This window comes from Schistocerca gregaria, chromosome 1, assembly GCF_023897955.1.
Source record: "Schistocerca gregaria isolate iqSchGreg1 chromosome 1, iqSchGreg1.2, whole genome shotgun sequence".
Taxonomy (NCBI): Eukaryota; Metazoa; Arthropoda; class Insecta; order Orthoptera; family Acrididae; genus Schistocerca; species Schistocerca gregaria.
The window spans coordinates 922,962,439-922,974,665 of record NC_064920.1 but is presented as its reverse complement, the minus strand read 5'-3'; the positions used below and the strand labels follow the sequence as shown (position 1 = coordinate 922,974,665).

The 12,227-nt window shown below is 42.8% G+C and overlaps 1 protein-coding gene across 1 annotated transcript in view; it reads right to left on the bottom strand.

The window, feature by feature from the left end:
* LOC126275201 (neural cell adhesion molecule 2-like) overlaps nucleotides 1-12,227 on the bottom strand; it is a 1,450,213-nt gene that overhangs the window by 304,532 nt on the left and 1,133,454 nt on the right. The gene's annotated exons all lie outside the window — the stretch shown is intronic.

Sequence of the window (12,227 nt, the reverse complement as noted above, 5' to 3'; positions counted from 1 at the left end):
ATTTCAGGAGGTGCTAACATGTGACAGTTGCAAAAGATGTTACGCTCCCGCTCTGTATGTTAAAGGCAATAGCGTGCGCTCTGTCTGTGCACTGGACAGCACAGCCAGCATAGTGATAGTGAAACTGGGCAGGCAGGTGGTCTAAGCTCCAGCCGATGGCTTACAATGGAGATGGCCGTCAATGGAAGGTAGTCTCTCAGCAGGTGGGGCGCCAGTTTGACTGAATAGAGACTTCAGCTGAGGCAGACGCCTGCAGATATTGGCAGTAAAGTCTACCGAAGGTAGTTGGTTGTTTAATCATGGGCTGTGAGTAGACCTCTCCTCGTAATTAACGGCTACTATTGACGATGTCGCTCGACATACCGTGAACTCCTTGATACTTCTGAGCACAGTCTGAGAATGAGGATCTGATTTGTTTCATATACCTTGAGCCAGCTGGCTAGCGTTTCTCCAATGACAGCACTCCCATCCCAAAACTCGCAGCAATCTGGAGCGGCTGCGTGTTGCCGCTGGTCAACGATGATTTCCATTGTCCCAGTTTTCTTGTCTTGTCGGTTTCTTCAGAAGCCCTGTGAAGGATAACCCAGCTTCTGTTCTGTGAGGTGCTGGTTTTTGTGTTACACATCTTCATCATTCAGAACGATTGTCCTTGCATTCTGAATACTCGCTGTTTCTCCACAGTGCTTGGTCAGCAGGATGATAGGTACTTCTCTCCCCACGACGTCGTTCAGCTGATCGTCACACAAGCAGTTCACCAGCCCCGCCTGCCCTCTACGAAATGATGGTGCAACGACCGTAATTAAAAATTAAGTTCCAGTGTGAAAGTTGGAACAATGATCGTAGCATATTGTAGACTGTTGTGTGTAATGAATTTAGTATAATCTATCTGGAAAAATAAATAATCGCTACTTTCACCTTAATTGTGTTTCTACACTATCAAACACAACTTTCTATGAATCATTTCCCTTTTTGATAGCCCTGAAAAAAAAAGAAATCTCAGTTATGAAAGGGCAACAATATATGACAGCTGGCAGAACGAAGTCGAAGCTATAACGGAAGTAACAAACTCGAACTTAAACTGAGGAGTATCCTATACCGAAACATGTATCGAAGGAATATCACTGGGCAGGATAACCGCATAGCATAAGAGGAAGGAGTAGATGCTTTACACCCTGGTCTCGTATACTGGAGAATGGTGATTAAGAATACCCTTCCTCCATCCAAGTTTCGGTTTTATGTAGTTTCTCTAATGTGATATCACATATTGATAGCAGCCCATAGGCGTCATAGCAATGGAACTGCAAGTTTCCGTCTGAACGCGATAGTGGGATCTGGCGGAAACAATTGTGTGTGCCCGCTGTGCAATCCTCCAGTGGCTCGATATCCTCTGCCACCGCAATATAGGATGGCTGGCGGCAACCAGAAGCCACACTAGTACTTGGAGACTTTTTCTACAACAGCATCGTTTATGCTTAGTTCGGACAGCCTCATCTTCCCTCTGTTTTAATAGCTGTATTTATTTCTCACTGAATTATTTGTAATAAGTCTTTGTACACCTGGAGAAATACACGTTAAATGATTCTTATGTTTGCTGTGATATCTCTTTCACTAACCATTTCTGCTACTCTCCCGCTTTCCTACGACGACAGTTGCTGCACCCCTCCGTAGCTCACCTGTCCTTAGTGTTGTGTGCGAAGTAGTACACAACATCTAAGTATATTGAGATAGCTGTCTGATTGGTTGCTTTGAAAATGACACACTCGATATCCCTTCCCACCCTTCCACTACCCGAGCCTGTGCTTCGTTTGCGGCTGGTCCCGGCGGCGGTTCGGGTCCTCCCTCGGGCATGGGTGTGTGTCTTTTTCCTTAGGATAATTTAGGTTAAGTAGTGTGTAAGCTTAAGGACTGATGACCTTAGCAGTTAAGTCCGATAAGATTTCACACACTTTTTTTGTGCTTAGCTTCGTCATCGGCGAGATTTTGAAATCCTAATCTTCCTCCTTTTCTTCGCTGTGTTGTCACATTCGTAGCACTATCTTTATTGTTAGCAGCTGACATTAGCTGACGTCAGTAGTCTTCGTCTCACCTTTAGTACGGTTGCCTACTGCACGTAGAACTAATTACAATGAATGAAATCTACTCCAGAAATACGAGGGAACCTCTATCCGATGTAGCTTTGGATTATATATTGCGAGACTGTCAATCGCACGGCAATCCTTGTAAAGAGGTATCAGACAGGTAGGCATCACAGCAGTGAAGTTGTTTAATTAGGGCTGGAGCAGCGTCAGCGGAGTGAAGAACCGCTAGACGCACATTCATCTCCGGTGCCAATAGCGGTGGTAGGCGGTAGCCTGCAGCCGGCACACAATACCAGCCTGGCTGCAGCCGCAATGCTTCCGGGCCGGAACAGCGCTCGCCAGAGGCGCCACAACTCATTAGCACATTCCTACCGGCAGCTCTGCTCGCCTCAGCCTCCCTGCCTGCCTGCCTCCCTCCCTCAGGCGCCAGTGTAATGGAAGCTACACTCTGTGGCAGCGCTAAGCACGTTTTCAGCAGCCCACGGAGCGCTGCTGGCGCTGAGTTGGCCGTTCCGGCCTCTGTCCGAACGCGGTAACGTCCCTCGCACGTAAAAATCAATGGATGGTCGTATGAAAGAATGCTGCAGAGCGTCCACTGTGTGTGGGCAGCACACTTTTAGTGGCCTTACTGGGGAACCAGGTAAGGGCTCGAAAGGAAAAAACAGAACAAAATATAGGGAAAAAAAGAAACAGATAATGAATAGAATGGTGAAAAAGAGAACGCAAGGTCATTATACAGTAGACTATTTGATACACCAATATAGAGGTCGCGTTCAAAATCTTCACTTATTCTTTTTTACTTATATTATTGCATCTATAGACATAACCAATCTCTTACAGTCGAATATAAAACACTCATACACTCCAAATTATACAGCTTTAATAAAAAAAATGTGTTATAAAAATATATGTATGGTACCGAATGTTTCATTGTGATTACTAATACAGACATTCATTAAAAACTAATTTTTATATAGCTACTTTAGCCACTAAACTGTTTCAGTTGTTTCTGCCAACTGGTTGGTATTTCCTGCGTGCACACTCCGTCACTATATATTGTATTATTTTTTCTGGAGCACTGCTGTCACATTGAAGATTTACAGCCACTTTCAGCTTCTTCCGTACTAGTATGCCCAGTCCTGATTCCGTTCAGGCTGGTCCATAACTTCGTTGCTAAACGCATTCCTGGAAGTGGTTTGGTTGGATATGTGTAGCCAGTGTAGTTGTGAACTGAAAGGATACCATTCCAGTCTTCGCGGCTCTTCAAGTCATAGGCGGGGGGAATGTACACTGGTGTCGACAGTTAAAGCAACAAACTGCTATTTCCCCGATCGGTACCTAATTCACGATATAATCATACAAACTGTCAACAGGTGTCGTTACGGTCGTGTACTGCACGGAAGACGGCATTCCAGCAATGAAGCCATTTCACCTATGAAGCTGGATAGTGTTTTCTGGGTAATCCCACATCCACAATCGCTGTGTATACAATCACAGACGATGCATTATGGCACGGAGAAGACACCTACAGACTCTCTGCTGTGGAGGTCCGTAGGAAGAAAGGAAACAGGAGAGTCGCAAACTGATGTGGCGCAGTAGCTTAATGTGAATAGTTCTGTTGTTTCTCAGATTAGGCGAAAATTTGTAGAGGCAAAAACTGTACCCCGGAGGCCGGGGTAGCGATGACCACGAGAGAGATCAGAAAGAGTGGACCGCGTGCAGCATCTCCAGGAGGTGTTGTATCGAGGCAAACTGTGCACAGAAGGCTTCAGCAGAGTGGCCTTTATTGCTGAAGATCTACTATCTGTTTACCTATGACGTATCTTCAAGGTAGGGACCGTCTTGAGTGGAGCCATCAAGTTGACACCTGGACGATCGAACGGTGGGCCAATGTTTTTTCTACGGATGAGCCACGATTTGGCCTGCAGAGTGGTTCTCAACAGATTCGCATCTGGACGGCACGTGGAATACAAGTTTGGGACCCAGACATTGTGAAAAGACACCGACATCGAGGAGGATCCCTAATGGCCAGGGTAGGGAGTATGTTGACCACTAGAACACCTCTTCATCAACTTGTACGGGTTAATCGGCAAGATTTAACTGTTGTCAGACACCATGAGGAGATCTGGGGACCTCAAGCGTAGTTGTTGTGGGGCGCTTTGGGCCCGGACCTCGTACTGATGGGCGATAATACTCGATCTCGTGGAGCGTTGGGGGTTGATGATTGTTTGGAAACGGAAGACATTACACGCATGGTGTGGCCTGCTCGCTCTCCGGATTTGATTCCCACAGAGCTTGTCTTGTATGTTCTAGGGAGACGGGTTGCATCACGTCAGCATCCACCAACAACTATCGAAGATTTGTGAGCATTCCTGCAGAAAGAATGGGCGTTATTGTCTCAACATGGGACTGATGACATTATTCACAGTACGTCCCATTGTTGTCAGGCCTGTATTGATGCCAGGGGGGGTTTGACCTCAGACTGAGCAGATTAATCAGTTGTCAGAATGTGTTTACAAATCCGTTAAGATGGAAAAAAGACGAATAATTTTTTTGTCTTCCGTTATGCATGTTGCAGTTGATTATGTTCTCTATTCTTTCCATTGATCCTACTTTACTGATCACCTATTGATACTGCCTTGTGGTAACATAAACGTAACCTTGCAGAATTTCCGTTTCCTGCTTTAATTTTGGACGCCAATGTAGTTCCAGACAGTTATCCTAGATTTAAGCCTATTGTAGGGTAAGGAGCTCAGTGTATTATTTGGTGGCAGGTCTTCGGAGTCGTCAGCTGTTGTTACATAAGGTGAGGGGAGAGAGTGTTGGAAAGAAGAGGTAGCTACGGAGAGGTTTTGAATTTGAGTGTTCGAGTTACTAGCGTGGTGTTACGGGGTTTCGAGGTAGTTTTTAGAGGTGAGAAAGCAGTCCAGGTATACTCGAATACATTTCTGGAAGTGACTGTGTTTTATCTTTCTACCGCCAAAGAATATATGTAGTTCTGTAGTTGCTGTCAGATTGGGTAGATGGAAACAGAGTACTTTAGTTTTATGAGGGTACGGGCATAACTTCCACTCCTTGTGATATTTTTTGTGGTATCTATATTACTCAATAATAGCACGCCTAGCTGAAGTTGTTAGGTTGTTTGACTATCACAGGACGGAATGTTTTGCATTTTATATGTGGGAAGTCAGCTGTTTACAAAACAGATTGGGGCATGCAGTTATCCTTGCGTCATCCGATCTTGATAGTGAAGATTTACTAGTGACATATTTCACTATGATTTTAAAGTTGAAGTTTTCCATCACAGTCTTCAGCGAAGTTCTCATTCCCAGACTTCGAACAGATTTCTTCGGTTTGAGCATTATACTACGAGCGGAAAAATGCTCTTGCGGAACACCAAAAAGGTGATTATGTTCATTTTTAAAAGATACTGACAGAAAAGTGGAGAATCATCTACCTCAAACTTCATTCTGCATTCCGCACCAAAAGATTTGGCATGCGCACATATTCCCCCTTTTTTGCCACAGATCATTCATAAAACTTTTACTCTGTCTCGGTTTGCAGTTAAGCTTTAGTACTGATCATCTTCCTCTCACTTCTGCTGTCTATGTATGTGTCTCTCCCACTGTCTCCTTTTTCTACCATTTATTTACACTATTTCACTTACACTTCCTCCTTTGGTCTTTCTTTCACACTGCTACTCTCTCCTCCGTACCCTTGGAAGGTCGAATTTATTTTTCTCTTATACGTATTTGTTTAACATTTCGGTCCAAAATACGCCTTCCCCTATACCGACGTGTCAAAATTAACGGGTTTTGGAGGTACCAGAATCCCCTGAAGGATATAGGTGGTCTCTACTCTTCCGCAATTTTCATTTCCTTTGTCTACCCTCTCTTTTCCTCCTGCTGCTTCTTTCTCCATCTTCTTCTCTTTCTCTTTTACTGCCACTCTATCTCACTGACCAGCATATCCTTCTTTTTTGGCTCACACTGCAAGTGTCTTACTCCATCTATTTTTCTCTTTCGTTGCCAATTTCTCTCTCCCACCACCATTGTCTCCTCTCTCACTCACTCACTAACTCACTTTCTCTCTCTCCCTTCACAGAGTCTTTTAGAGAGGAATATATTGGTATTTTTTACACTCCGACAGGAGTACTTTTCAGCTACTTCGCTTAGTTTTCATCTTACATCAAGGAGTATTGCTTGTATAGAAAAGTCCCTGTTACTTTTCTTTCATATTATTTAACTTGTATTTCGTGCTGTCACTCTCAGTTATTTGTCATTTAGTTGTGTACTTCGTTTTTGTCCCCATTCAGCGGTACACAATTACATTAAAGTATCAAATTTTCCAGTTAACACTGAATCCTATGTATATATTACCTACAATTTGTGCTACCAAATTCTCTTTCTCTCTTTGGCATCTTTTTGAATTAGTGAGTGAGTGTTTATGTTGAATTTGTCTTACGTATGGTAGCAATACACCATTTGAATGACTGCTGTGATAGCAACAGTGTAGTCAAAGAAGCTTTTTCAGTCAAGGCAAAGAGATCTGTGCCATTTCGGTAGTCATGAGACAGTAGTCAAGTTGGTGACGGAAAGGACCACTCTGGGTACATAGAAGAAGTTATTTGCATGGAAAGCATGCTCGTAGCGCTCTGGACTGGACCTTGGGTGACTGAAGATGGTGGTCTTAAGAGCGACTTGGCAATAGTGAGTGTGTTAATGCGTGACGGTATGTAGCTATTCTGATGTATACTTTAGACTTGCTAGTCAATTTTAAAGTTAGGTAGTCGAACCCTTATACTTTTCAGAGCGTAATCAAGAGTATATTTTCTGTATTTAGCAAGTTTTTTTCGAGCCTTGCTTAGTGTAACCAGAACACGAGGTGTAGTCAGTTCGTTATTCCAGCACCGGTTTAAAATTCAGTTGCTAGACTTCTCTTTTAACTGAAAAGCATGAGTGAATTTTTCTCGCGTGTATGTGTTTTATTTCTTCTATTTTCATTTCGTTTCAGTTTTAAGATTGCATAGCTTTGTTCATGTCATGTGATGGTAATTTCACCGTGTCTAATTTCAGTACCATTTTGAATAACTTTTATTCTTAATCGCCGATGGTGTTTTATTGCTATTTGTGTCTAAAAGTTTTATATTTGTGTTCTCGATGTTGTCACAAGTCTTAGGAATTTTCTTTTGTCATGAATATTCACAGCATTTGCAGGTGTTTCCCGCCAGCGTACCTTAGTTTCATGTGCAACGTGATCTAGATAAATTTCACGTCGTGAAGTGTTCCATAGTAGTCTTATTCACAATAATTATATGTGTGTATCGTGTATGTTTGTGTGAACTTTTCCTGAGCGTGCCTAAGATTTCCTTCTCATTTATCACCGCAATGTACCTCAGCACTGAATATAATAATAGTAATATTAGTGACTGCATGAATTAAATAAACGCAAGCTCATAGTTTAGAATTACTTCGTGCATTTACTATGTTTTTTTTATTTTAATAAATTATGTTAAACTGTGGTGATCGTTTCTGAGAGAAACCAGTCTCCTTTTGTGAGATTATGTTTAATACCTCCCACCTGGCGTGTCTGAAGCGCAACAAGCAGGCCTTATATTTGTCGATATGTGATCATCTTATTCATTTTGAGGCCTAACCTCCTGTTTGCTCTGAATTATTTGATTTATCGTTTCACTTAAATTGTTCCCAGATACTCATTCCAGATATTCACTTGAATCTTGTTATTAATATTACCACATTAGTAATGTTTACCGATTTAATGATTAATTTAACTCATATATTAAATTTTCCCAATTTTAATTACATTGGATGGCGACCCAGAAAATTTTTGTGGGTCACGAATCTTACAGTAGTGTGCAAAGTTTCACACTGGCTAACTTTTACCAATATCTGTTTGCAAATCTCTCTCTCTCTCTCTCTCTCTCTCTCTCTCTCTCTCTCTCTCTCTCTCTCTCTCCATATAAATATTCAGCAATTAATAAACATTTATATGGCCTTCCTGCATGCGGACATAACTGTGGCTGTAGAGAAACAGTCATTAGATAGGCTGCATTAATTGCAATAGTTTGTTCAGCACTTGAACAACTTACTCATTGTTCCGAGACGATTTCTTCTCATGAGTTCACAGCGTTGTTCTTAACTCGGAGTTGCATTGTTCTGAATCTTGTATATATGTATTTGGCAAGCTTGGGAATTCTTTTGTTTTATTGTGTGCCGGTATATATTGCGTATGTCGCTTCATAGCGTTAGGTTATATGTGATCCTTGTATTTAGACTGAGAGTGACTCTTATTATCTGACTGCTTGTTTAGGAAAATAGACGTCTGTATTTTTTTAGATTTCTGTGGCTGTAGATTTTTAATTGTAATGTTTTGCTCAAGTGAGCTTCCCCGTACCCGGTCCAAAAGCAATAACAGGCGCGAAAACGTTGATAGGATAGAACATTCACTTTCGTGTCGGAAAGCGCATTAAGTCCGTAAGTGAAACTGTAAACTGTAACTGATCCCCAATCAACGCAGTAGTAAGCTATCAATTTGATATGAGGGAGCTAGTAAGAACATTATCTGAGGAGAATCATAAGTCGTTAGAAGAAACTAACAAAAATTATATGAGTAGAATTGTAAGGTGTTAGAAGAAAGTAATCAAAAAGAATCGGACCAGAATATAACGCAGTAGAAGGAAATGGATCAAAAGCTCGCGGGTCTGGCGATATAGATGAAAATCGATATAGTTGCGGAATTTAAGGAGAAGATTGAAATTATCGATCAGCGTGTTTGCACTTTGGAAGACGGTGCTGATTTCGTTCAAGATAGGGGTAGAAGAAAGTGAAACGGGAGCGCTCACGACTGATATTCACGAGATGAAATGCACGGATTTGATTTTAAACATTTTCTCTCGGTGTGAAAGACAGAAGTGTTTGGGAACGCTCCAAACGGGATTCATCCCAGGGCTTGGTTACAACAGTTCCAATTTTCCTTTCCACCTGCCTGGACGGAATAGCTTCGGATTGAATACGTTTGTGGATACCTGGAGAGTGGGCCAGACAGCTATACGCATGAGGGCGGCAGAAGGCGACTGCAGCTTAGTCCATGAGTTCCAATAGATTCTTCTATCGGTTTAATGCTCTGAGGCAGCTCAGAAGCGCGTTAAACACAAGATAATTATGATGCCGAACTTGCCTCATTGAAGTTTTCAAGCCCGGCTCAGTAATTCGATGATGTGTTATACAAAAATCACTCCTTGTGCGATCCTTAAGGACCGACAGAATTCATTCGGATTTTCATTGTGAAGCTTCCATTGAACTTGCGCCATACCATCACTGCAGGCAGATGTGAAGACGACGTAGAGGGATTTGGAACTATGCCACAGGAACTGCAACATGATGCAGCTGATGGCGCACAGTATAGCGGATCATATCCGCATGGACAGAGGCGTCGCGACTGTAGTCGCGGTCGTAGCGAAAACAGAAGGTACCGCACGTCGAGGCGAGGCCGACACGTGAATGAAACATACCAGCCATATCAGAACTGGTATAATAACAACAGGGATTACAGATCTCGTTAAGGCAATCAACAAAATTACGTTAACCAACAAAATTACGCAACCTTGACAATCACGGAAACTGGAATGTATGTAGTAGCCACGACAATCGCGACCGATCTCGAGGTGAAAAACGTACTACCAACGATGTACCAGATCCTCCCCAAGCAGTTGAGATGAGACCAGCAAATCCCAGACACAACCAGCCATGCACCAGTGGTCACAATCAGCAATGACGATTAGTAAATGCGGAGGACGCGACACTGAAACAGACCGTGGCAAGGCCGCAAGGATGTGTATTGTACGTATGAATGCAAGACATTAGGGAGGACGTTTTGCAGGAAGTCTCTAGTGCGAAGATTATGGCAATCAGCCCAGTAGTTACAATTGCAATTAAGGAGGAACGACTTGAGTGCATTATAAACGCTGGTAGCTCCTTCTCAGTTATCAGCGAGGCGGCATCTCGGAAATGTGAGGAGGAGGGTGATTGGCCTATTTTTCGACTGAGAGAAACAAAAGTGAAGGGAGCGATACACTTTTATACGTCAGGGGAAAGAATTTGAGTCTAATTTTTATATTGTCCCCCTATTAATAGTGGCTGCTATAGTGGGAACAGACTTTATCTATACCCAGCACGCAGTGATTGACGTGGGTGGAAGAACAAAGGTGGTCAAGGTTGACGAAACATTTGTGAATGTTGTATTTAATGAATGGCTATTGCGTCGTGAATCTGAAGTCAGCTGGCTGAGTCGTGTTGAATACGACTCTCGACCGAGTCAAGAGGTCCTAGTTTGCCGCATTAACGCTTAGAGTTGTCCAACTAATGAACACAAAAGAAATGCTATCCTCATTGGTAATTCGAGCTGGAAAGTTACGGATGTATCACAGTCGACGCTGGAAAGGAATTGTTTCGGATCTTGGGAAACATGAGAAGGTTTACCCTGGGGCACCTGGTGCAATTAAAGGATTTGTCTAGAAGTTTAGGGTACAGGAACATCAGAAGTTCTTTGTTCGTCCATACCCGATTCCCTTAGCGCATTAGAAGCAGGTTGAGTGTGAACTCAAGAAAACGCTGGGTGGTGGTGTAATAGAGCATGGCATAAGTTCTACACAGCTCTCCACTCTTAGTCGAACCAAAACGTGATGGCTATGTTCGCCTTCGTTGGGATTCAATACTGATAAATACTGTCATCATACCGGAGACGGATAGGCCGGAAAGCCTGAACGAAGCGTTACAGTGCTTCCATAGTGTAAAAGTCCTGTCATCGATCGACTTAGTGCCAGTTTCTGGCTGATCGTTTTAGACAACTCACGGCCTTTCCCTGTTACGGTAACTACTAGCAGTGCGGCGCCTTCCGTTCAAGCTGAACGTATCTTCAGACGCGCTTATTATAGGGCCAAATAGCATTTTTCCGAACGATTTACAGCACAGGTAACACTTTATGACGATGGTATTCTCATCGCAGAAAAGTCGTGAGAAAACATAATGAAGTGTTACGTGGACTAAGTTTTCGAAAATGCACGTGTCACAGTCAAATTTAGAAAAAGTCTCAATTTTGACAGAAAGAAATGAAGTTCAAAGACATATTGTATCGGCCAATGGAATACGACAGGACCTTGAGAAAATTGCAGCGATAGCGGAGTGTGCAATGCCAACAAATAAGAATATTTACGCCTCTACAGCTTCTATTAGCAATTTGTAAACATTAATGTACTTGCCACTCCTCGTCTTTGCTTCCTGGCACGCAAAAACACAGGGTCGGATTGTGACCTGGAGGCACAACAGGAATTTAACAAGATAAACAATGCTGTAATAAATGCACCCCTTCTGTAACACTGATTTGGCGAAGGAATTTTGTCTCATGATGGATAGTTCCTTGCCTGGCATAGGGGCAGTTCACTCTCAAAGCAATAGTGAGGATGACCCATCTTCTTGCAAGATAATTTCCTTTGACTGTAGACTGCTCTCGTGCTCGGAGACAAACTACTCAGTCAAAGAACTCGAGGCTCTTGCAATCGTCTGAGCAATCAAGAAATTTCTTTATTTTTTGTTTGGTCGAAAGACTACGGTGTTCACGGGTCACGCGCTCTGCAATTTTTTATGAGCACAAAACTTGGGTACTGGAGATCGTAATCGCAGACGCGCTGTCGCGCATACCGATAGAAATAGACCATGCAGAAGAGGACAAACTTCAGTGTTTTATAAATGAAGAATGTTGCATTCGAAAACTTCGTGTCCAATTCCTTAAGTAACTTCAGACAGGAGCAGGATAAGGAAAATATATTGAAAAACATAAAGGAGAAATTGCATAACAAAGATAATGCGGCAATTCATCTGCATTATTTAGTTCGGAACGGGATCTTGTTTAAACGACGAACTCTAGACGACTCTGGGTGGCTGCTAGTACTTCCGGAGGAAAACGTGAATTAACTGGTTTGCCACATGCATTTAGGCTACGGACACTTTGGAGCACGTAAGTGTTCCTAATGCTGCAGGAAACCTGCTACTTCAAAGTGATACGCTACGTCGCATTCGGAAGTAGTTAGAGTATGCGAGCCTTGTCAACAAGCGAAACTGCCCACGGACTCGT